The 25,352-nt window shown below is 44.2% G+C and overlaps 1 protein-coding gene across 1 annotated transcript in view; it reads right to left on the minus strand.

Annotated features, from left to right (window-relative positions):
* The window catches only part of PAK1 (p21 (RAC1) activated kinase 1), a 69,226-nt gene extending 44,577 nt beyond the window's left edge, over window positions 1-24,649 (minus strand). The window contains exon 1 of the mRNA XM_042862571.1: window positions 24,591-24,649. The gene's annotated coding sequence lies outside the window, so the exon portion shown is untranslated. The remainder of the gene's footprint in view (window positions 1-24,590) is intronic.
* Window positions 24,650-25,352: the final 703 nt, after the last annotated feature.

Consider the following 25,352-nt stretch of genomic DNA (forward strand, 5'->3'; position numbering starts at 1 on the left):
GCAGAATGGAAAGCTCAGAGGGTTTTATCAATATGTGTAAATACCTGATAGTATAGAGTTGTATTATAGAGATAGTGTAGAGTTGGAGCCAGACTCTTCTCAGTGGTATATAACAACAAGGTTAAGAGGCAATGGGCATAAACTGAAACACAGGAAATCCCAATAAACAGTAACAAAATAACAAAAAGAAAAAATAATTTTATTATTATTATTTTTTAAATTAACCCCTTTTTAACATAGGGAGTCAAATCCTAGAACAGATTGCCCAGAAAGACTGTAGAGCTGCCATCCTGGACACCACTCAAAGCCCATCAGGACATGCCCCCAGAGCACACTGCCCGAGCAGCTTTGAGACAGAGGTTGCACAAAGTGACTCCCTGCCAACCTCACTAAGTCTGCAGTTACCAGCCACAGAAAGTGGCAGGGAGCTTCTAACGGAGAGGGGCACCACCCCCAAACCATTTGGGCTTATCTAAAGCAAGCAGATTTTCAGTCAGTCTACGGTATTCAAGGCCTCAATTTAGTGATGGAGATTAAAAAAGGAGGTAAGTCACAACCTTGAGCAGAAAAGTATGTGAAGGAGTTGGGCACTACAACCCCTCATTTTGAATTTTAAGGTCTGCAGTACAGTCCTGGTACTTGGGAGATGCAAGCTCTTGTCCCAGATCTTGCACTGACCTAGTTTGTGATTATGGAGGCAGAAGAAGGGGGGTTGGGGGTGGGAAAGGGACAGTGCTATTCACTTGCTGTGCCCTCCTTAATCAACTCTTTAGAAGAAAGTCAGGTATGGAAAGAAAACAGCATGAAAAAAATTCCTTCCAGGTATTTCTGCAACTGCAGTTACCGTAAGAAACACGTACTTGGTTTAAAAAAAAAAAGACCTGCGTGCAATTATTTTAATAAGAGTTGGGATATTGTTTTGTTTTTTGGGATGCCGCCAACACAAGCGCAACATTTTCCTCTTTCTTGCATGGACAGAAGAAGCCAAAAGATTTTATGATCTCAACTGCATGGTGCCAGTGAGGAGCCTCAGGTACCTACTTCTAACATACATGCAACTCCAAATCTCAAGCTGGAAAGAAACAGCCTGGGAAAATTAGCAGGCATTTCATTGAAACATTTTCCTTAAACACATAAATAACATCAATTATCAGAACAATAATTACTTCAGTAAAGTTGTGTTGATATTCTGAGAGAATTTGAAGCTTCTATTTTAAAGTGAAAGCGGTTATATTTTCTCCATTTATGAAAAGTTGAATTTAGAACATCAGAGTTTTCCCAACAGAATGGAAGTCTTCCTTATGCAGTGCTCTGCATCCCCAGCTAATTTCTATTACCAGATTGCTGGCATTACCCCAGCCTTACTGAGAATCTAAAGAACAGTCACTGGAAATGTTTTCATTTAACCAACTTCTTGATCACAGACCCAACTGCACGGATGAAGTTAAGGGCTGTAATCCTGCAGGTTGATCTGTAATGTAAGATATGGACACCAATGCTCAGTCTCAGTAATTTAAAAGAGATGAAAGGTCAACTGTGATAGCTAAAGGGGTACTTGGCCTTGGTGCCAGCAAGCCACCCACTGAAAACAGTGGGTGTTTGGCCCAAATTAGGATTTCAGGATTCATCCTATCTTGCCCTGTAACACTTCCCACACAGTACTACCTGACAGCTTCTGAAAACTGGCAAAATGTAAAGGACGGCATCCGAGATGAGCTTTCCAAGGGTGTATTTTGGAACAGCTTAGTTCAGCCAATACATGCATGCATACACACATACTGTGGCCATTCCATAATAGCAGGATTTTTATCACGTCGATTTTAAAAGCACACAATCAAAAACCACAGCTCCAAAGGCTGCTTGAATGCCAAACAAACCAGGTTTTTAAAAGCAAAAACCCCACAGAGCACTTTCAACCATGACATCATCAAACAATCACCGAATAAAAGAGGGGAGATTTAAGCTGGATGTAAGGATATAAAGAAAAGGATTTTTACAATAAGGGTTGTGAGGCACTGGCACAGGTTGTCCAGAGAGGTGGTGATGCCTCATCCCTGGGGACACTCAAGGTCAGGCTGGAAGGGCTCTGAGCAACTGATGGAGCTGTAGGTGTCCCTGTTCATTGCAGTAGAGCTGCACCAGATGGCCTTTAAAAGTCCCTTCCAACTCAAACCATTCTACGATTCTCTGATTCTGCACTCTTATCTAGGCAATATTTGTTAACCATATGCCCAAGCTGAATGTTTCCCTCGAAGAAAAGTTTCATCAGCTTCGTGCAACCCAACCTGACCTGTTTCTTGCAGGGAGCCAAGCAACAGCCAGTTCCTGCATTCCACAAACCAAGAGCTTTATATGGTACCACAGCTCCTAATGAGACATCACATGTAATCATTGGGTACAGACTCAAGCTGTCACAGCAGCTCTCTGACATGAGGACCAACAGAACAAACAAAAACACACACAAAAAAATCCACAACAGTTTTAAAAGACAGCCGAGGGAAAGTTTGACAGTGGATCTTTCAGGTGTTTAAATATAACTCACTTTGGGACAAGAGTCCAACTGTGAGCACACGTACTGCCAAAAAGACAAGATGGGTTAAAACTTAAAAAGCTTAAAAGCAGCTCTGAGTTATCAAATGACAAAAAGACTTCCACAGAATAGTTAACAGGCGTGCATTTTACATTGGGGAAAAAACATATTTGCCATATTCATGACTTATATACTCTTGCTAGGAAATATCTGCAGCAGATAAAAGCCTGTAGGCCCTCCTCTTCACAAATCCTTCGTATCATGATCCCATTTTTAAAATACTGCCTCTGAACAATAAAAATTAAAAGACTTAAGTAATTCTCTGACATACTGTTGAAAACCACACGCCAACAGAAAATAGCAATTTATTGCACACAAGCCCATTAAACTATTACTTACAGCATAATGTACTGCAGCCACACAGATACCACTGTCACCACCAAGCAGAGAACCCAGGAAATTCATCATCACTGCCCCTGGAATTTGTGTGAAAGAAGCTGGACTGCTGCTGCTTGGGCAGGCTTTTGTCATCTGAAATGGCAGCAGTCTCTCAGTTACACAGCTGTTATCCAGTAATTATCATGCAGAATTTATATGGCAGTAAAAAACAGGGAGCCTTAACTTCAGATGTTATTTTTAAGACAAAAGCAGCAGAAACATTTTCAGATGATGGTTGTGAAAGGACAAAGAGAGGGTCCACAACTGTGACCAAGAGCACCTATGGGAGAACTGAGCTTGTAAAATTAGAAGTGATTCTGTTTTAACGGAGAGATGCAATGAGGGGATGCAGTAGTAGAGCAGTCAGGAGGAGTTCAAATGAGAAGGCAGGTTGGAAAGCCAGAGCAATAAACAAACCTGCTAGCTCTGCACTCTAAACGAAAGCCTGGTTCTCTGAGGCCTTTTACTTTTTCTTCCTCTTCCAAATTTAAAATTGGGATGGTGTCAGTTTCTCTTTCCTAAACGGAAAGCTCTCAGAATGCAAACGAGGTTTGAAGGCTTTTTAGCGACTCCACAGACCACACCATCAGAACTGGCTGCTTAACACGGCTATGCTCAGGGCGTCTGCAGAGTAGGCTTGGAATCAGACCAGGACTACAGTGGGATGTTCTCCAGAGGCAATTTAAGGGAGCAGAATCAAATTGCCTCACAAATGTAATTGCCAAGTTTCAATCTAATGTTACAGCAATTTGCTTGATGTGTTTCATTCCTGAGGACAGGCTAGCAGACTACTATTTTGTGTTATTAAGGCATCCAAGCCCCTTAACACTGTATTCGTATGGCTGGTAAAGGATTGTTTTGCCTTCAAGTTCTGCTTTGAATAACAGAAAGCATTACAAATCCTTTATATAGCCTGGAAAAAAAAAAAAAGATTTGGATAGGCTGAGTTTAAGTCAGTCATTAGTGGGAAAGATGCAAAGCAGTGCTCTTCAATGACATACTTAGGAACTGAGGATGTTCAGTTCTTTGCTTTCCCTTCCAAGAGTCCATTCAGACAGCTGCCTGCAAGATATTTGCTGAGTTATCTCATCACTGCATTACCTGATGCTTTCCATCTTTGCAACTCATGAAGCAATGAATCATTTGGGAAACAGGATTTTTCTGCCCCTCAATCCCACAATATTTAGATTAGGTCAATTTCTGACCCATTTTGAAGTGACCAAGCTCTTGATTTCCGAGCCTTGCACAGCATCACAGAGAATACGCTCAGACCATGAGAATGCATCAGCGCACATTCAGACCTTCACCCATAATCAGTTCTGCAAAGAGTGAGCAGTCAGCACAAGCAGTGGCAGCAGCTTCCTTTTCCATTATTTTTTGAAGACAGTTTGGTCCCAGTTCTCACAGTGCTGGAACATCTCTTGAAGAGGACTTTTTACTTACAGCTTCACATGAGTTTTCAAGTTTCAAAGGAGAAGCTGAGCTATGAAAAAAATGAAGCCACTCATCCATCTTATTTCCATCATTCAGCATGGAACCCAACCAAGTTCTACAAGTTGGCGGTAAGCACTTTCTCCAGTAAAGAAAGTTTCTTGAACACAGGGTTAGAACACACCTTCACTTGACAAACATAACTTGGAATCAAAGTCCCACTCTTTATTTAAAGGATGTTCTTCACCTATTAACAAAAATTGAAAGAATTTATCTTAGAGTGTAAAAACCTATTAATCAGTACTCTGCACTAGCATCTCAACAGTGCCTCTATAAGCCTTCAGAGCATACAAATCAGTAGCTCTACAAAGCAGGAAGATGGAGCCCCTTAAACCAACCATTCTGCGACACTGGTCAAAGACTGAGCTCAACTATCAGAAGCTTGTCATCTGGATTTATTTTTTTCCCACATATGGAAGGGCTGCATCCCAATACAAGCTTCCAACCTGACAGCAGTTCTTTCTGGAGACAACTGAGCACAGAAAAACAGAAAAACAGAAAAAAAAAGAAGGCTGTGAAAAGCAGCTCCAAATCTATTTAGCAGGTTGCTAACTAGGCTGAGCATCCAAGACATAGCAGGTACCAACTGTAAGTCAGAGGAGGGATGAGTCACAGTCTACCACAAATCCATGTTTTTTAGTTCCAATTCACATAAGTTACTTCCTTACTTGAGTCCACGGAAGAAAGGCATTGTTTCTCTCTACTCCACTTTGCATGGGATTCCACTTAATGACAAATTCTCCCTTTCCTCTGTCCCTTTTACATGACCTTTATGCAGAAAGTCATTTTAAAGACAGCTTAGGTTTGTAAGAACTGCACTTTCCTACCCCAAAAGTGAGATGCAGTGCTCCAAAGCCAGGCTCTGTGCAGCAACACAAAGGCTTACCATTTTAAACAGAGTTTCGTAGAGTCAATGAAAGTCATTTAACAGACACCACAGAGCCCATCAGCTTCAATGATTCGGAGTCACAGCACTATTACAACTATTAGAAGTCACACACAGTCCCAGATTTCTCTAAAAATGAAATGCCCTTTAACTTCATTGAGAAAATCCAGTGATTCAAGCTACACACAGCCTTAGGTAACTTGCTAGGTCACGATGCAGGTGATTTCAATAATATGTATGCAGGCTGTTTACCTAGAAATTAACCTACTGCCTCAGAATATGCTGCTTAATTTATATGAGTGATTACTTACAGCACCTGCTGCCAGTCTCACAGGATTTGATATGCCAGCTTCTCTGGAATTGATGTAAAGCCTTCTAAAATTATTTACAGAAGTAATTAAGGAAAGAGCTATTAAAACAAACAAACAAACAAACAAAAAGACTGCTAAATGTGTAACATAACAATCAGCGCGGTTATCAGATGCAATTGAAACTTCAATTTCCAAAGCAAATAGCTGAAGTCCCATGGTCAGTCCTCAGCCAGGCACAAGAGAAAACACATTGCCCAGGGTACAGGTTCCAAATTGCATTTGTGTGCAGAGGGTTTGCATGCCTATGGGCACAGCCAGCCAAAAAAAGGTCTGCCCGTTTTAAAGCCTGTTCCCTGTAGGCTTTGAACCCAAAGCTGAATCCACTGCAGCCATGCCATGCACATTTAGTGCTTCTCAGTGCCTGACTGCTGATGTCTAGTGGGCAATGGGGGAGGAAAATAAGAGATGGACTCAACAGTATGGTGAAGCTGTACCTCTAGTAAATGTGTTTTGGGCTTCTCAATACAAGACATCGAGGCCCTGGAGCATGTCCAGAGAAGGGCAGGATCTATGAAAGGTCTGGTGCACAGATCTTATGGGAACCAGCTGAGGGAACTGGGATTGTTTGACTGGAGAAGAGATCAGGGGAGACATTATTGCCCTCAGCAATTGCCTGAAAAGAGGATGTAGCAAGGTGGGAGTTGGCATCTTCTGGTAACAATAGAAAGATGGGAGGTGATGGCCTCAAGTTGCACCATGGGAGGATTAGGTTGGATATTACAAAAAGCTTCTTCTCTGTAAGAGTGGTAATACACTGGCACAGGCTGCCTGGGGAGGTGATGGAGTCACCGTACCTGGAGGTGTTCAAGAGCTGTGGAGATGTGGCATGGAGGGACGTGATCAGTGGGCATGGGACGGGTTGGGGTTGGACTTGGGGATCTTAGAGGTCTTCTTCAGCCTTAATGATGCCATGATTACTGAAGAACAGGTTCAGTTCTCAGGGCCTTGAAATTTTGGGTTACTCCTACACGTAAGGCTCTCCTGCTTCAGCAGTCTAAGTTTTGGCTATTCTGACAAACCCAATTTCAAGCAAGAGGCCTTTTAGGTGTAAGGTTCTTCCTAGTGATTTAACTGCACTAACAGTGGAAATGGTGCCATTCCCATTCTACCTGCTCATCCCAAAATATTAACTATCCAATCAATAAAGCCTGGTGAGGACTCGAGCCGCATACCTGAAGGCACACAGGCCTTGAGAAGGGTGCTTAAGTGGTTTCACCAGGCACCGCAAATTGTTACACTATTTGTAATTCCTGAATGTAGTTTTATCCTGCTGGATAAACAAGAGCATTTCAGTAAGGGTACTTGAGGTGTTGGATGTTTCCTTCCAGAGTTCAGAAAAACTGAGAATTTGTAAACAGAGTCCCCTTTGCTGAACAGACACAAATTGGGTGCCCAGAAGTTGGAAGCAGTTCAAATCCGGCAGTTATTTCTGTTCCTAATCGAGACAGAAGTTATTTGCAAAATTCAACTAGGAACTTCAAACCTCCTGCATGCGTTCAGAAGGACTTTTTAAGCAGCTTGGAAAACATCTAACAGCCTCTGCCTGCTTCCTCCCCTGCCCCGTATATATCCAACTATAAAAGCTGCAAGCAGCCTATACAAAAAGCTTCGCCTCTTAGGAAGTGGAACAAAGAACATAACATTCCTGTCTGAGTGCAACAAAAACAGTTTGAACAAGATTTCAAAAGGTCACAGTCGTTGCAGACTCCCAGAACTGGAGGCATCCAGTTGCAATTCAAGCTTTGCAGCTCATCTCTTTCAAGCTTGAAAGCTTGGCTAAGTTTGCAAGTCTTCTGGGGACGCTAAGCAGAGCACCAACCAGAGTGCTTCAGCTCCAGACACCGGCTGCTTCTGAAGCCAAAGAAAACAAAGCAAAAACTTGAAGTACTGAGGATTAGGGTATCTATGCAAGCAAAATCCCACTTCACCCATCATTTTCAGTTATGCAGCTGTCCAGAAAGCATCACAATTTGTATTATGCTTATGGCTTTCGTATATGAGCATCTTCTAACTCATGCAGAGTTCACAAAGAACCAACTGTTCACTGCACAATGAATTCACTGACATTTGAAATAAAGAAATATCCTGAAATAGCTGTGGAAGACAAAATGAATAAGGGGTTCTGCAGAAATGGATGATGTTTCTTTCTTGGGTTTTATTTTGGCCAATTCTTCCCACCTAAAGAAGAGGCCAATAAAACTTCAGGATCCTTTTCTAATTGTTGAACAACACGCAGGAAATGATCGCTCCATAAATTACTACTTGGTGACAAAATGTTACTCATGGGTGATGGAACAGCTGCTCTGCTCCTCCAAGGCTAAAATACCTACAAGGCAACACAGAACATCTGAAAGCTGCAGTTGCTCTGCTAGCCGTGCACAAAGTGGGGACACAGATTAAGTGAACAAGGGGCATGAAGCAGAGGTTTGATCTTGGCACCAGGCTGCACCTCTGTTGCCTTCCACTTGACGCTTACACTCAAGCCTACCAACTCCCCTACCCAGCAAAACACATCCAAGCTGTGACACGACCATGACATTCCTTTCTGTCTGCTCATTCACTGAGCAGCTGAAGAACATCTATTCCAGCTGGTTTGTCTTTGCCCCACCTGCTTAATGTTCACAGCAAAAAGGAAAGGTATCTGCCCTATATATCACTGGATGCAATAAACACACACTGCAAACCTTTCAAGGGTGTTTTGCTTCCAAAAAAATAATTGCCAGCCACCGCCAGGTCAGCAGGCCACCACAAGGTCACAACTGTGCTGTCAGTTGCATAACTTCTCCAACATCACATTGAAATTTTGATAATAAGATGGTAAAACTACTGGTGAAACTACCAGCTTACCTTACCAAGAGAAAGGCTTGCTTCTGCAACAAGAAACAAACAGCATATGCCAGTGACATGCCAAGTTTGACTCAGAAGATTCATTAGCATCTTTACAGAGTGTGCTGCTTGCTTTTTCGTATTTCCCTTTGTGCAGAGTGAGAGATCCTCTAATTTACATGACCTGCTTCCAGTACTGCAACAATTGAGTTTTAATATGCTTATCACTTGTTTGTTTTCTCTCTTAAGAAAAAAAAAACAAACACACAAGCATCCTGGATTTTCCCTCCTTACTGCACAGAAACATTTTACTCATGTGCTCCCTGTCCCTCTTAGACTTTAGAACTTAAGTGTGGATGCTCCATTCCTGGAGGTATTCAAGGCCAGGTTGGATGTGGTGCTGGGCAGCCTTGTCTGGTGCCTGAATTAGTGGCAGGGGGGTTGGAACCGGACAATCTTTGAGGTCCCTTCCAACCCAAACCACTCTGTGATTCTACGATTCCTATTTAGAAAAGTAAGAAATACATAATCACTTCTAAAGGGCGACTTCCAGTATGATTTGTTTCACATTTTCAAAGGTTCAGAAAAGCACCTTGACCCAATCCCACTAACACTAATAGGTGGGTTTAAATCCCCATTCCCACTATGGGGGCAAACACCTCTGGCAGATCTGCACTCACTGCACCTGAATCTACCCAGAACCCCAAATTAATGCCTCAGGAAAATCAAGGCAACCCCTTTGCCTCAGCTCAACCTCGCTGGCTCTCAGCCAGCCCAGGGCCAGTCACACAGCTTGAGAGAACCTCAGGCAGATGAGAATCAGGTCTCCCATCTGTGAGGCAACTGACTTTGCTGGCCTCTTCATCAGACCCTCAGGGCTGTTTTCACTCTCTCATGAGAATCTGGGATAAGAGTTATGTAAAACAGATTCCTCGCCCTTAATTAAAACAGAGTTCACATGCACAACCTGCTGAAGGCAGCACTTAAAAAAAAATAATAATAAAAAAAAAATAAATCACTTCTGAGGGTTAAGTTGCTTGTAATTTAAAACAATCTCCGTGTGTACTCAAAGGAGAGTCGAATGTTTGCCAGGCACCTGGATGATCACTTCCCCTGAAAAGCTATGGAAGAGAGCTCTGGGGGAAAGAAAAGTCACATAGGCTCTTGCAGAGGCAGTGGAGGTGGGTAAGAGCTGCAAAGCCTGCCACCAAATTCCACCTATTCTGAGGCCATGCGTAGCCATTCTTCACCACAGCGCCAACACGTTCCTCCATCCATTTTAAAATCAAACCCCACAACTTGTTGTAATAGCATGGGATCTACAGGACAAGGTTCACGCTTTCAGTTTTGCGCACTGACTTTACCATTTAAGCCTCAGTAACATTCCCTCTCCTCACCAAACAGCTTTTTGCCTCTCCTGTGGGGATGCAGTTCATCTCTGAGACCCTTCTTGCTGCCTTTCTGTTGCTCCACTGCCTGCTTCTTCATACACAGAGACCAGAGCTACACAGCACACAGAAGGTGCAGGTGCACCAAGCATTCATACAACAGCAAAAAGATACCACTGACCCAATACCAGATGAGAAAGATGGCTTTTTTGGTTACTGCTACGTTGGGATGTTTCCGTCTCCATCCTGAGAAGTGAAATTACACCCAGTGTTTTACTTAGAAGCACAGAATCGTTAATGTTGGAAATGACCTCTATGATCATCAAGTCCAGCCCTAACCCTTCCCCATCATGCCCACTGTCCTTCAGTGCCACATCTCTGTGGTTCTTGAGTCCCTGTCCTTAGAGGTGTTCCACACCTCCCTGTTCAGCCTGTGCCAATGCCTCACCACTCTGAGAAAAAAATCTTTCCTAATATCCTACTTGAACCTCCTCTGATGCAACTTCAAGCCATTATCTCTCATCCTATCATTGTTACCTGGGAGAAGAGGCCAACCCCCACCTCATTACAACCTCTTTTCAGGGAGTTAGAGAGAGCTGTAAGGTCTCCCCTAAGCCCCCTCTTCTCCAGACTGAACAGTCATTATCCATTCAGCTTTCAAACCACAAAACCACCTCTGCTCCAAGGTTGGAAGAGTTTCACATCTTGACAAAAGTCTTCAGAAATTCCAAATATACTTCATCCACTTTAACCCCATTCTTAACAAGACCCCACAGAATTTCACGGGGTAGTGCAGCAAGATTTTCATTTTCAGAAGCCACACTGACTCTTTTCCAGCAGAAAACATTTACCCATGTGTTCAGAGACCCATATTTCAGTTCTGAAAACTGGTATCATAGACATCATTGACATAGAGATTTTGGAAAGGGTCCAGAGGAGGGCGACTAAGATGATCAGGGGGCTGGAGCACCTCCCCTATGAGGACAGGCTGAGGGAGTTGGGCTTGTTCAGCCTGGAGAAGAGAAGGCTGCGGGGTGACCTCATTGCAGCCTATCAATACCTGAAGGGAACCTACACCCAGGAGGGGAGTAAACTGTTCAGAAGGGCTGATAACAGCAGGACTAGGGGAAATGGATCCAAGTTGAAGGAGGGAAGATTTCGGTTGGATGTTAGGGGGAAGTTCTTTACAAGGAGAGTGGTTAGGCCCTGGAACGGGCTGCCCAGGGAGGTTGTGGATGCCCCGTCCTTGGACGTGTTCAAGGCCAGGTTGGATGGGGTCCTGGGCAACCTGATCTGAATGTGTATGTTTGGTGGCCCTGCTAGGCAGGGGGGTTGGAACTACATGATCCTTGAGGTCCCTTCCAACCCGGGTGATTCTGTGATTCTGTGATCATGACTGTGCAGTGTGTGGTTCCCAGGATCCCCTCAAGAGTCCTTTTTATAGATGGGAATTACGCTGGCAACAACCCAGTCCTCTGGCACAGCAGCAGTCTATAGCAATGAATGATACAGGCTGGCCAGCAGTTCCGCAGTTTCACATTCAAGTTCCTCCGGACTCTGAGTTGAATGCCACTCAATCCTGCTGACTCATTATTTGGTCTAATTTTTGTTTCATATTTACCTCAAATTAATTTTTCTGACCTACTGGTTACAGCGTGCTTGGTGTGAGCATGTCTGCAGTATCTTCAGAAGTTAAGACTGATAGAATCAACCCTCTGCAAGGGCTTCATCAACTCCAACTGTACCCAAACTCAACTTTCTACACTACTGTCCCCAAACACCCCCAAGTGTACCCTAAGAATCATTTGAGTTGGAAGGGATTTTTAAAGGTCATCTAGTCCAACTCCCACACTACCCTGCACAGGCACTAGTAGAGCACAGACCAAAGTTTTCCTTCTTCCACACCTTCCATTCCATGCCACTTAGACTCTGCAGAAGCCCATAAACACTCCTGCTCTCCTCATTTTATAAAATCACCCATGCACATAGGCTTATAACTTCCTCTTGAGTCGATCTTGCTAGCCCCACAGCCACCCTTACTGCTTTTCCTCAATCTCCTTCTGTTAATCTGCTAGAAATAACAGGGATCAAAGGCAGCAGTTACTTAACAAAAAAAAAATCTCACCTCTCAGGCTGACTAGTAACATCAGACCCAATTTCCAGAAAGATATTTATGAGTCTTTAAAAATACTTTACTAGCTTGGGTGCCAAATCCCAACAGCTTCCAAGGGAATCAAGCGCCCACAAGCGTTCTGGGTTCCCACTAGATGCCTACCCACAGCTTTTAGAAATGCTCTGCTTTTGCTCTCAAGGTTAGAAATGCTGCTAAGAGAACCCCTGAATGTCCCCACTGACACCCATAGGCTACTGCCAGAGTTACGGCCCCAGGTTATCAAAAACACCTTTTTTGCTTTTGTTTCTTCATGTACAGGTTTTACTGAATACGTCCTGCACAGTTCCTGACAATGTGAAAAATTCTCATCTTGTTTTCATCCTGACTATGGGCTCTGAGGCACAGACACTGCCAGCCTCTCCACCCATATTTCAGGCTGTTCAGATACGTGTTTTCCTGTTCCCCTTTGCACCTGCTGCTTCTGTGTTGCCCTTTTCACCTGCACAACAGAAGAAAGAACGCTACCTCTCCAGCATGCTCATTTTATTCTCCCTGTGAGCCTTTATAAGCAGTGCTGAGGTGGAAGGTGACAGAGAAGGGCAGCACCTCAATGAGGAAGCCAGGATGGTTTGTGCAGGAGATGACTCCTGCACTACACCATTTTAATTACAAGCTGAAGGACTGCAAGGAAGGAGCACTGGAAAACAACAGGATTATATAAAAACACAAGGTAGTGTGAATGGCAGCAGCATTAGCAACTTAATTCTGTCTTGGATTAAAACTTGTTTCAGCTGGACACCAAGAAGAAGCTTTGTCTTAGCTGACTGTTTCTAACCTGCTATAGAAAGCATCCTTCCAATTTTGAACCATCGTTTCAAGATTATTGGGAGCCATGTAATGCTGACATTATGCGGGCAAGAGATAGAAAAAAACCCAAAATGCTCTCATACATTACAAAATGGATTTTGAAAGCATCCTCTGGTCAAAGTCCTTAGAGCATGGCAGGGATTGCAAGTATTGTGCTTCCACACTGTATCACAGAGCCCAGGCTGAGGAGAAGAGCACAAAGACAGCAGTAGGAAATGTATGTGCCAGTTGGGATTTTCTGTCAAGCCTTTTGTCTCCGAAACGTATTTACTGAAGACAGAGAACCAGTCAGAGAGTTAAAAACCCATTTTGTTGCAAGGATTTTCAGATACTGAGCAGAAGCAGAAGCAGCAGGAGCTGAATGTGCATGGGGTAGAGGTTTAGAGAGCTTGGGGGTAGATACAGTTAAGAACGAAACAACAAGAAATGAAAAGCTACACAAAGCAGGCACCCCAGCAGGTAGATCTTTCAAAAGGAAAAACACTTATTTATGAACTAACTCTGAGAAGCCACCAGATTTGCTCTCGTGTCTTACAGTCCTTACAAAGAATCATTAAGGTTGGAAAACCACTAAGATCACTAAGTTCAACTACCAACCCATCCCCACTGTGTCCCTCAGTGCCACATCTCCACAGTTCATGAACAGCTCCAGGGACAGTGCCTCCACCACCTCCTTGGGGGGTCTGTTCCACTGACTGACCATTCTCTCTGAGAATAATTTTTTCCTAATATCCAACCCAAACCTCCCCTGGCACAACTTGGGGCCATTACCTCTTGCCTTAGCGCTGTTTCCTGGGAGAAGATGCTGACCTCCCCTTCGCTACATCCTCCTTTCAGGAAGTTGTAAAGGGCAGTAATGTCTCCCAGACTCTATTCTTCTCCAGACTGAATAATCCCAGTTCCCCCAGCCATTCCCAATAAGACTTGTGCTCCAGAACTTTCACAGCTCTGTTGCCTTTCTCCAGATATTCTCCAGGGCCTCAACATCTTCCCTGCAGTGAAGGGCCCAGAAATGAAGACAGCACTCAAGGTGCAGCCTCACCAGAGCTGAATGCAGAAGGTCGATCAGCTCCTGCTCCTGCTGGCAACACTATTTCTGACACAAGGCAGGATGCCATCGGCCTTCTTGGCCACTTGGGCACAATGCTGGCTCACGTTCAGCTGAGCATCAACCGACACCCTCAGATCCTCTTTTTCCATGCAGCTTTCAGCCACTCTGCCCCAAGCCCACGGTGCTGCATGGGGTTGCTGTGACCCAAGTGCAGGACCTGGGACTTGCCCTTGTTGAATTTCATCCCATTGGCCTCAGCCCAGGAGTGCAGCCTGTCCAGGTCCCTCTGAAGGGCCTCCCTACCCTCAGGCAGATCTGCACTTCTCAGACGGGTGTCATCTGCAGACTTACTAAAGGTTCACTCATCAATAAAGATACTAAATACGGCCAGCCCCATCCAGGTTCCTAAGGCACAGAAGCTCTAGGATCTTTAATATGACACTGCATGTCACTCTGTTAAGTATTCTTCCAGCTCAGCTCACAGCCAAGTGCTGAAGAGGAAAAGCAACCTTGCCTTTGGATGGCAGCATGCCTTGATGAGCTCAGCTCTGTCAAGCTTCGCCCTGTAACATCGCTTCCCAGGGAAACTCAAGCACGCTCCCAGCAGGTGGAGAGGGAGACATCTCATCTTTTCAGCACATAGTCTATCCCCAAGAAAGTGCAAGATCGGAGTTATACTTTTAATGTGGTCAACTAAAAACGATTATGAGAAGGAAAACAGCTGCCAGCAGCTACATCTTCACTCTACAGCTTTGTAATGAGATGGGGTGGAGGCAGCCAGTTTCAGGAAAAAGGCAAACAAGCATCTAATCTGTTAATCAAGAACAGTGCAATACCAACCACAGAGTCTCTCCTTCTGAATTTATAGGGTTAGTTCCTACGGAATTTAGGATTGCAGCTGTCACAGAGAGGACAAACAAAAACTAATGTAAGTTATGCTACAGAAGCCTTTCACTGCTCACCCCATTCACATCCCAGTGGAAAGAAAAACGTTAAGTTCCCAAACAGAGAAATGTGTTAATTTATTGAATCATGAAGGTTGGAAAAGAGACCATTCAGATCATCTAGTCCAACCATCAACCCATCACCACCATGCCCACTAAACTGCTGAGAAAGGAGGATGACAGAACAGAGATCGCACATGCTCATCCTACTGGATTTCAGGGGATTTGCCTTTGCCTACAGGAGGTGCAGACAGAACAGATTTTGGGATCTCAACTCTTCAAAAACAAACACAGCTACACCGCAGGTAGGATGAGATCACCTTGCTGAAGTCACTGCTCCTGGAATCTGAGCCAAAATAACAGGGTGGCATTGTGAGAGCGACCGAACATCAGCAGATATGCAAGATCTGCACTGCAATACTAAGCACGAAGCTGATGACAGAAGTAAGTATGATGTTAAAGGCATAAAGCCACTCACTGCTCGGATGAGATTATTTTAATCTCTGTGACCATTATCTCCTGAACTGACGCATTTATGCTGCTTGAAAGCATAGGAACAAATGTTTCGGGAAGAAAAGTGGGAAGAGAAAAAGCCTCACATGAGCACTGGTGGTGGCATTTGGACTAGGTCCGAGGATGAATAAGTATTGGACCAGAAGGCAGGAAGGGCTCTCTTGCAGGATGTACCTAATACCTAATGTTACAAAGGATTTGTTCCTAAAAAAGCAAAAGGGCATCTAAAAGAAAACTGATAATGTGAATTCAGCAAAAATAATAATAATAAAAAAAATCATGATTCTGACAATTCCCAAATCAACTGCAGGAGATGAAGAAAACTCAAGCTGAGATCACTTAAACATTATTATCATTGTTTTAAGTAGCCTATAACTTTAAATGAAGTCATCGCAGACAAGAAAAGGCATTTTTGGTCAGACCAAGTCAATGACTAAATTCTTACAGATATGGTCATCACTTCTGAATGTTTTTTTTCTTTTGCAACCCCTGGACACAATTCAGAGACACAAACACAGAAGAAATGAAAAAGCTGGCACTCGGAAGTCATCAACAACAGAGAGAAAAATGTAATGGGATTTCTCATCTTTAAACTCCCCCTTAGCTTCTGGTCCTGCCCCTCTCTCCAAAACCCCTCTTCACCAGGAGTAAATCAGAAACAGTTTTGGGAGAGAGGGCTGTTAATATGAGCTGGCAGGATGCTGTTTCAGCAAGGATAACTTTCATGCAAGCCAGAAGTCCCCACTATGACAGCGCAGTGAGTCACCTGATGACAAGCTATTGAAGCATTTAGGCACTGTTTTTAATTCTAAAAATTGACACTGTTTTGCTGTGTCTAACTGGAGGATGTGCCTTTATTGAACCTAGAATTCAAACACTGTCTCTGGCCGTCTGCCTCCATTTAAAGACAGCCTACACAGAAGAATATACTGTTTGTGTTCTGCTTTCATAGAATCATACGATCCTTCCGGCTTCCAGAAGAGCCCTGGAGGAATCCAAGCTTTTTTGCTTTTTCTTCTAGAAGGACAAGCAATTCCCAGCCCTATCCTCACCTCTTCAGCCTTTCTGAATGACATCAGCACATTTTAAAGTTTCCATGTCCCATCAGCAAAACTGCCTTCTCCGTAGAGGCAGGCCATGAGTTTCTTCCCCCTATCCAACCTTTATCCCCCTGCAGAGCCCTGAAGCAGCTGCTTCTTAGTGGGGTGGAACACGAAGCACACTACCTCCCTACTGCTCATCTTCAGGATCACAGATGGTTTAGGCCTCCATTTCTCATCAGCCTTGTGGGCGTCCAGGGAAAGTAGAGCTGGACAGGAGATGAACAGTGTTACTGTAGAAAGGGGGAAGGAAAAGAAAAAATAAAAGAAGAGATAGGCTTTAAGAGATATAGTTAAGGAATGAAGATAGAGGGTGGGAGGGAAAAAAGAATCAAAAGCATACAGAAGGAATCATAGATACATCCCAAGTTGGAAGGGACCCAAAAGGATCACTGAGTCCAATACCTGCAGAAGTTAGTTCCCACATATGCACCAAATTACATTTAATATGACTGTCAGTGCTCCCAGATATGAAAGGAGAGACAGCAGTTTGACACTGCCAGGCTGCAGCTTCATCAAGATAAAATGTCAGCTTAATTTTGCTCATAAAATGTCTTCAAAGTCTTATTTAGGAACATGAGATAGGGATTGAAGGCAGCCTCAAAAAATAATGCTATTCCCACTCTCTCAGATTCTTCTGGCACTGGTTTCACAGTGGAAGAAACTTCTGCTGCTTTTTAGGAGTTTAATATGGCCCTTTTAATCATCATCCCTGCTATTAAAGGATTCAAAGTGGCATGGGAGAAGAATCTGTTAAGATACAGAAAAGTAAGAGATTGCAGGTTTTTCACCTGTCATCTTATTACCAAGACAAATGGGTTGATGTAACAATGAGAAATTTGATGAGCCAGAAATTAGAAGAGATTTTTTATTAGATCAGTGTAAGTGCAGTATAGTGCTGCAGTACCTCCTCCTTCCCCCCTTCGCTTCTCTGGCTTTTGTAAGGCTATCAACTCAAGATTTTGGTGATTGAGCAGAACTAAGTTCATAGCATCATAGAACGAAGCCCCTTCCAAACCAAGCCAAAGATCATGTAGTGCCAGCCCTCCTGCTGCAGGGAGGGTTGCCATGTTGCCAACCACTACATCAGGCACCAGCTCAGGCTGCCCAGGGCCCCATCCATCCTGGCCTTGAACACCTCCAGGGATGGAGCATCCACAACTTCTGCTGTTAATAAACTCCCTGAATTTTAAAACGCCGCAGAATCCTTCACTTTCCCACACAAAGTTAGGAACTGAAGGCTCAACCACACTTAAACCTCATTATTTAAGTCTCCAAGGCACACTTGGATCAAATCCTGTCACTCTTCCTGCAGATAGGAGTGGGAGAAGTCTCCATTGTGTGACACAGATTTTTACATAGACTTCACATCTCCAGAATCTTGGAGCTTAACAGAAAGACCAAACACCTTCACACACACCCATAAAACGCATTAAGATTTACCAAAAAAGCTCAGCAGTTACTTAGATTATCAGAAATGGGATGGTTTAAACAAAGTGCTCTGCAGCACCACCATCCCCCATGCCTACCCCTCTTAGTTCAGCTCCCAATGCTTTCCCATTATCATCACTGATGGGTTGACAGTTGGACTGGATCATCTTAAAGGATTTTTCCAACCTGAATGATTCTACAATCTGCTGCTGTGGTTGCAAGGCCACAGGAGCAACACTGCAATTGAACTTACATCTCATTCCCAAGTGGGATTGAAGACAAGCACAACAGCAGGGCAAGGCAGGGATGTGAACTCTAAGTTTGTGGTTAATATTTTGTGGTTTAAACAGGAAAGTTTGCTTTCCTGGGTAGTCTGGCAATAAAATTCAATCAAACAGTTGTGGAAAAAAAGAGTTAGCAGTGACCACATCCATGAAAATGCCATTCAGTACAGCCCTCAGAGAATCCATAGTAAACAATCATTCCAGGGTCTTTATTTTAGGTCTTCCAGCAGCCTCATTCTTGCATGGAAACCAAATATTCCTACAGCAATTCCTGACTTCATCAAGAAGTGCCAAGAGTGGAGTGCCTCGAACCACCTGCAGGAAATCCTTTATTAGAGATATTATTTAAACAAAGTCAGAGATCCACGTTGGAAACAAGCCTGAAGTCATCAAGACCTGCAGACTGAAAAGTACATTTCTGTATTATAAAGGCCATAGAACATATTTCTAAACATAAAGAAAACTGTGACACCCTTCATGAGCCATCACTCCCATTCACACTTGTTTCCTGAGCTTAAATAAAGGCTTGTTTTTATGTGTTGTGTTTTAAATGGATCTGCCTGATTTTCTAGCAATTAGCCAGTATTTAAATATCTGCCTTTTGACCTCAACTGCAGTCTTTATTTCAACGACATGCTGATTTGGATCACTCTCAGTTAAGGTACCTTTCAGTTTGTACATGCTACGTGTAAGTCCTGCAGTTTACTGAAAACAGTGGCCTACTAAAGATAATGTTTTGCTAGAATAAGACATAGCCAAACTTGGGCTACAGGAAGAGTTAACACATTCTGTGGTTTGCAAAGGAAATGATGCTAAAATTCAGCATGAGTGAGGTGTTCCTGAAAGAATAAGGATGTATAACTTGTTCTATTTCCAGAAGAAACTGCAAAATGTAATGGGTGTTTTTATAATTGAGTGTCTTATTAAAATTAATGAACTAATCAATACTGCATTTCAAATTCTGACATGCCCATTTGCTGCTAATTCCTTTTTTTCCTATACACTCCCTGGTTTTTGCAGCTGCTACCTGACTGTTAAATTTACCTTTTATTGTGAAGGAACACCAGAGTTCAGACTCAGGTGAGCAGCTCAATGAACTAGAAAAAGCAAAAGATAAATTATAAGTCCGGCCTCGTACTTTTTTCCCCTTCTACATCAACACAGAGGGTTACAGAGCTCAGTAATGGCCTCAAGCCCATGCTGCACCTTACAAAGAATCACAGCCATGAGCTGAAACAAACCTAATAGCCTCAGCAGTAGTGACTGGATTTACTGAGACAGAAAGATCTACTCCTCCCCACTGACGATGGAGGAAAGCAGTTTATTCTTCATTCCAAACAAGACTGAGTTATGGATGCACATGAATTCTACACTCAGCTCTGACTTATAGCTTCTCCAAAGCAAGACTGAAATAAGACATTCTTGAAATACCTCCTAAAGGCAAAGGATAGATTCATTCTGGCACAAAGCCTTTGAATTCAGCTTGCTGGTGAAACTGCATGTTCATTTACAGCTAGCTGGGAAAAATAAATTCAAGTTTTATAAAAGGAATTACTTTTCTTCTCTCTCTACAGAGGAGTTTGGGCTAAATGGCCAAGGCACTCATATTTTGAGAACGTGCATTTGGTAATCTGCAAGTATAGAAAATAATTTATATTGGAAATTCTTTATGCTAAAGAACCAATAAGGTATTTCACATCATACAAAGCTTTCTGCATACAAACGAGGAGAAAAACCACGTGCAGTAAGACACCAGTTCCAATGAAATATGCTTCTCACTCCAGCTCCTGCTTCATGAATAGAATCCAAGCCCTGAGAAACAGCTCTATCTTGTAAGAGAGCTGTCATACCAAATATCCTTGTGCCACTTACAGACATTAAGAGAACCAACAGTTCAAACCCTACTCACACTTCCAGAAAGTAACTCCAAGTCCCAAAGTGGTGCTGTTACAACTCTGGATGCCAGACTGCATCTTAAATGTTTCTATCCAGGAGTTGGACCTGATGATCCTTATGGATCCCTTCCAACTCAGGACAGCCTGTGACTCAGAATCACAGAATGGCCAGGGTTGGAAGGGACCTCAAGGATCATGAATCTCCAACCCCTCTGCCGCATGCAGGGCCACCAACCTCCACGTTTAATGCTAAACCAGGCTGCCCAGGGCCCCATCCAACCTGGCCTTGATTCTTAATTTTCCTTGACTCTATGATTCTATTTGATTTTTCTTCTCTCTGCTGCCATCTGTAAAGTCACCAAGAGCCATGATTCTACCTCACCTGTAAACTGTGGAAAGGCACTACACACATCAGGCAGGAGACAATGCTTCAGGTGAACCTGGAATGACACTCCCTGCTCTAAAAACACAAATATGAACACCTGTTATGTTTATACTCCATTTTCACTTTAGATTACATGTATGGATTAAATTTATAAAGAAGAGAACAGAGGATGAAACAAGGTTTTATGCCCTACACAATGCATACCTGCCTCTTGTATCTCTTAGCCTCGTAGTTGAAGGCCATGATCAAGAAGATTTTAGTAGCTACATCATGAACTTCAGTATATATATATATATATATATATATATATATATATATATATATATATGTATGTACACACACACACACACACCATACATCACATGCCATGCTTCCTATACCTTAACTGGGATCACAAAGTGTTATTATGGGAGAAATTCTTTCCTTTCTGAAAGAACACTTGATTACTACTTGTGCAATCTTCTCCTTTGGTCTGTTTTACCCAAAATATGACCTTTCCTCTGTCCCATCAGCATTTTCTCCTCCTTGACAAAAGGATGCCTCACTTACCACCACCTGACTTCAGTAATTCTAGAAGAGAAGTAGGAAAAACAATGATTTTTAAGGGAGTTATATCAGTGTAAGAGCAAAATAAGCTGGCTGTGTAGCAGGTCCAAAGAGCACAGACTGTGAGAAGGAAGGAAACCACAGAAGGACAGTTGCTGTTTAACCTGCGTCTCAGACAAGATGTAAGAGACACAGAAAGGCCATCGTTTGCTGTACGATGGGAAGAACAGAACACGTGGATTGCCAGCTTAAACAGCTACTCCAGAGCTTCAGTAACTTACGAGAAGTACATTGGTACATAAACAAGACCTGAATACTTCCACTGTTTCTTTGAATTCCCCTGGAAACGCACTTCATCAGATAGCTTTTTTGCTTCCTCTTGCACCACCCCAGCAAACAATTGCTAAAACGAAAGGAGCTGGAGAAAGCTATGCAAGAATACCAGTGCATTTGTTAGCACAGCTGCTTGGATCCCCAAATCGAGATGAGGAAGCAATACTCTCAGCTCTCTGCTCCACGTACAACGCAGTAACAGTGAGATCCAGGGGACCAGCATGAGCACAAAGAGCAATCTGCATTTTTAGAGTGCAACTCACTGACCTATTTTAAAACACCTACTGGGGCATCATAGAATCATGATGGCTGGAAAAGACAACTAAGATCACCAAGTCCAGCAGCCAACCATCACCACCAGCCATTAAACCATGTCCTCAGTGCCACATCTACACGTTTCTTGAACACCTCCAGGGACGGCGACTCCACTGCCTCCCAAATGATGATAAATTATAATACTTAGCATGTCCTGTAAGAGCCTTTTTCTTTCTAATGAGTAAATCCCGGTTAGCATAAATAGTGTTGGTGTGTTTCAAGCTACCTAATCCTAAAGAGCACCACATGCCTCTTGCTCAGGAGGGAAGAATTGATCGCTGTGCCTTACGCACTGCATCACTGAGCATCTGCTGCCAGCCCTGGTTCTGCTCCCACTGGGAATGGGGCTTCAAAGCACCTCCCCCCAGGTGAGAGCTGTGCAAGTCCATATGAAATGCAACACACTAGATAATTTTCTCCATAAGCACAAGCCCTTGCCATCAAGCAGAACACTCCTACATTCTTCCCAATTCCACATAGAGGTTGAACACGCAAGCAAAGCTCCTGGGCAAGCACAGAAAAAGGCACAATACGTTTCTGACGTGCAGTATTCTTTCCCCTTCCCAAAGAGGTAAAAAACAAGAGAGATTCGTGCATGTGTCAAAGGTCTAACAATGCAAGACTTAAAGAAATACGGCTTTTGCTTACAGGTGCTTGGTCTCAGGCTGTTTTCTCATACTTCCTCACAAAGCATGGTTGCTTTCAGACCCTTTACGAAGTCTACTTACTTCTGTTATCACGTGCTGTTGACAGGATGAACTGTAAACCCAGATCACTCGAAGGGTGGAACTCAGCATCGTTTCTGTTTTGCTAACCAGAAAAGTCTGTTTTTATAGGTGTTTCAATATGCTCATAAGAATGTAAGGGAACTGGGCCATCACAGCCATGGTTACAAAATAACGAAACTTCCCACACCTATGAAGGTGCAAAACAGAGAAAGAAGCCACACTGAAGCTCACTCATATCTTCAGTTAAACAAAAACAAAACTGCTTAAGAAACCAGGTGTAATTCATGCACTTGCAGTCAAAGCTGAGGAAAGCTCTGCACAGATCTAGGAAAGAATCCACAAGAATCAGCAATAATTCAACAGATCTCTGGGGCAAAACAATACGTCTGTATTTCCAGTGCAATCAAAGCAGTCAGAAAAGCAATAGACAAGCAGAATATTTTATCATAAAATCACATAATCATTTGAGTTGGGAGGGACCTCTAAAGACCATCTGATCCAACTGTGCTGCAATGAACAGGGACACCACAGCTCCATCAGGTGCTCAGAGTCTCATCCAGCCTGACCGTGACTGCATCCAGGGATGGGGCACCCACCACCTCTCTGGGCAACCTGTGCCAGTGCCTCACCATCCTTAACGTAAAAAACTTTTTCCTTATATCCAACCTAAACCTCCCGTCTTTTAGTTTGGAGCCATTTCCCCTTGTTCTCTCACATCATCCTCTGTTACAGAGTGTCCCCTTCTTTCTTACAGCCCTTTTCTGCCTAACCCAGTGAAAACACAGAGGGAAAAGTAATGTCTAACCACCCAGTGGACACACACATGAGCTGCTCCACACGGATGAGTTTTTCCAGCCTCATCCTAAAAAGCTTTGAGCAAGACAAAAGCACCCAAACAACGGGAAGGCTGTTAGAGCAGCAGATAGGGTGATGCTCACTGCTGCACCAGGCAACACCAGGAAACTCCAGGTAAGGAAAGCAGGGAGGCGGTTCAGTGAAAGGCATCCGTGAGTCACTGTACAAAGAGTAATCGCAAGCAAGGAGAACAAACAGTTTCCCTCCCGTGCCCAGCACAGCCATTTCACCAGCTACAATGTCTGCTTTCACTTTAAAAAGCTTGGCAAGAACTAAACAGCTTCTACAGTTGTTCTTACATACGCACACAGTGTACTTAATCACCACCTAAAGTACATGCCTTACAGCTGGTAACAAGCAGAGGTCTTGACATCTATTTATTTATAAATCTTGCTGCTGGAAGTAATGTCTGAGTAAGGATCAAGCAATGCCCAGCAGAAGCAGATGCACCGTGACACACACACGGATGGAGCCAGCTCTTCCCACTAATCGTGGATTTTAAGCCCTTTGGATAACAAAAGCAGCAAAAGCAAGGATTGCAAGCATGGGAGAGCTGCGGGTTTCCATGCACTGAGGAAAGGACGAGAGTTGCTGCCCTTCGCCCAGCGGTGCTGCCTCTCCTTGGGGCTCCGAGGAGCACCCAGAGGTGCCACCCAACTCGCAAGGTCTCCTCTCTGCCGTTCGCTCCCTTATCCGAGCCGGAGGGGGGGCTGGATCGGAGACCTCGAGAGATCCCTTCCAATCCAAGCCGTGCCACGATCTTAAGTTCAGCTTTGCCGTTAAGATCTTGAATAACAACAGATCTCACACACGGAACGGAGGGGGCTAAGGAGAAACACGCTCCCACGTCTGCATCCCTACCATAGAGCCACACACAAAGCCCGAGGCTGCATCACTCAGCACGGGGTCGGCTCTTCAACTCTTTGTGTTCTCCCCCCCCCCCACATCCCACGGCCCCCGGAGCCCCTCCAGCCACAGCCAGCACCAGGCGCGGGCTGAGCCCCGATTTTCCCCCCTCCAACCTCTACCCGAAGACCACAAGAGGCTCTCGATCGCACAGCCCGAGGCTGGATACAACTCCCTTTGTTAAATGAATGAGCTGGCAAAGCAGGAGGGAGGCAATCTCACCCCCACCCCCTTTCTTAAATTGAATGGAAAGGGGAAGAAGAAGAAAAAAGAGAGAGAGAGAAGAAAAATAAGAACCCAACCGCTCAACCTCTTTGCAAACTTTCCAGTTGCAAAAAAAAAAAAAGAAAAAGAAAAAAATCGGGGAGGAAATCCCCGGCCCGACAGCACTCACCTTCCGCCCGCTGCAAGGTGCCGCCCGCTCTCTGCCCTGCCCGCTCCCCGCGGCCGCCCGGCGCCGCCTCCCCGCGTCCTCCCCGCTGCCATTGGCTCCGGAGGGGTCCAAGGGTCCGCCCCCTCCACCAAGGTGGGCAGCCCAGAGCTGGGGGAGAAGTTTGGGGTCGGTGGGTTGTGTCGGAGCTTTGAGATGGGCTGATTGTTCGGTGTCCGGTACCTGGAGCTGGTGTTGGTGAGGGGCGTCAAGGATGGTTCGCGATTACGGTGATAATGACGAGGAAGGCGATCGCCGGTAGTCGTGAGGCGCTGCAGTGACTTGGTTTCTGTTCTTGGTATCTCAGAACCGGCTCCATTAGGGACCGTGTGCACGCAGATCCAAAAAAGGAAAGAAGGGAAACGGGCTCTGCTCTGCTGCTGTGCTGCACAGCAGGATGTGCGTATCGCAGGGATGTTACCTCATACTGCAGGAGATTGGGGTTTGCTCTCCCCACGATGTAAAGCTCACAAGAAACTTGTCCCCACAGTTAGCAGGAGTGTTCAGCTCCACACTTATGCTCTGCTGGGAGAGGAGAAGAGATGGGACTTGATCACAGGCATTCAGGAACAGGAAACGGTGAGGCTGGTCTAGACATAGAGATGTCACACACTAAGCGGAGCAGGTAGATACATGGGAGGGAAATAATGCAGGTCACCGCATCAGACCTGCTCTTACACTGGCACAGCATGCCCGTATACAGCAGCACAGCCTTGCCCTTCCCTC

Source organism: Lagopus leucura, unplaced genomic scaffold (genome assembly GCF_019238085.1).
Source record: "Lagopus leucura isolate 7727_CA_CO unplaced genomic scaffold, USGS_WTPT01 Super-Scaffold_702, whole genome shotgun sequence".
NCBI lineage: Eukaryota > Metazoa > Chordata > Aves > Galliformes > Phasianidae > Lagopus > Lagopus leucura.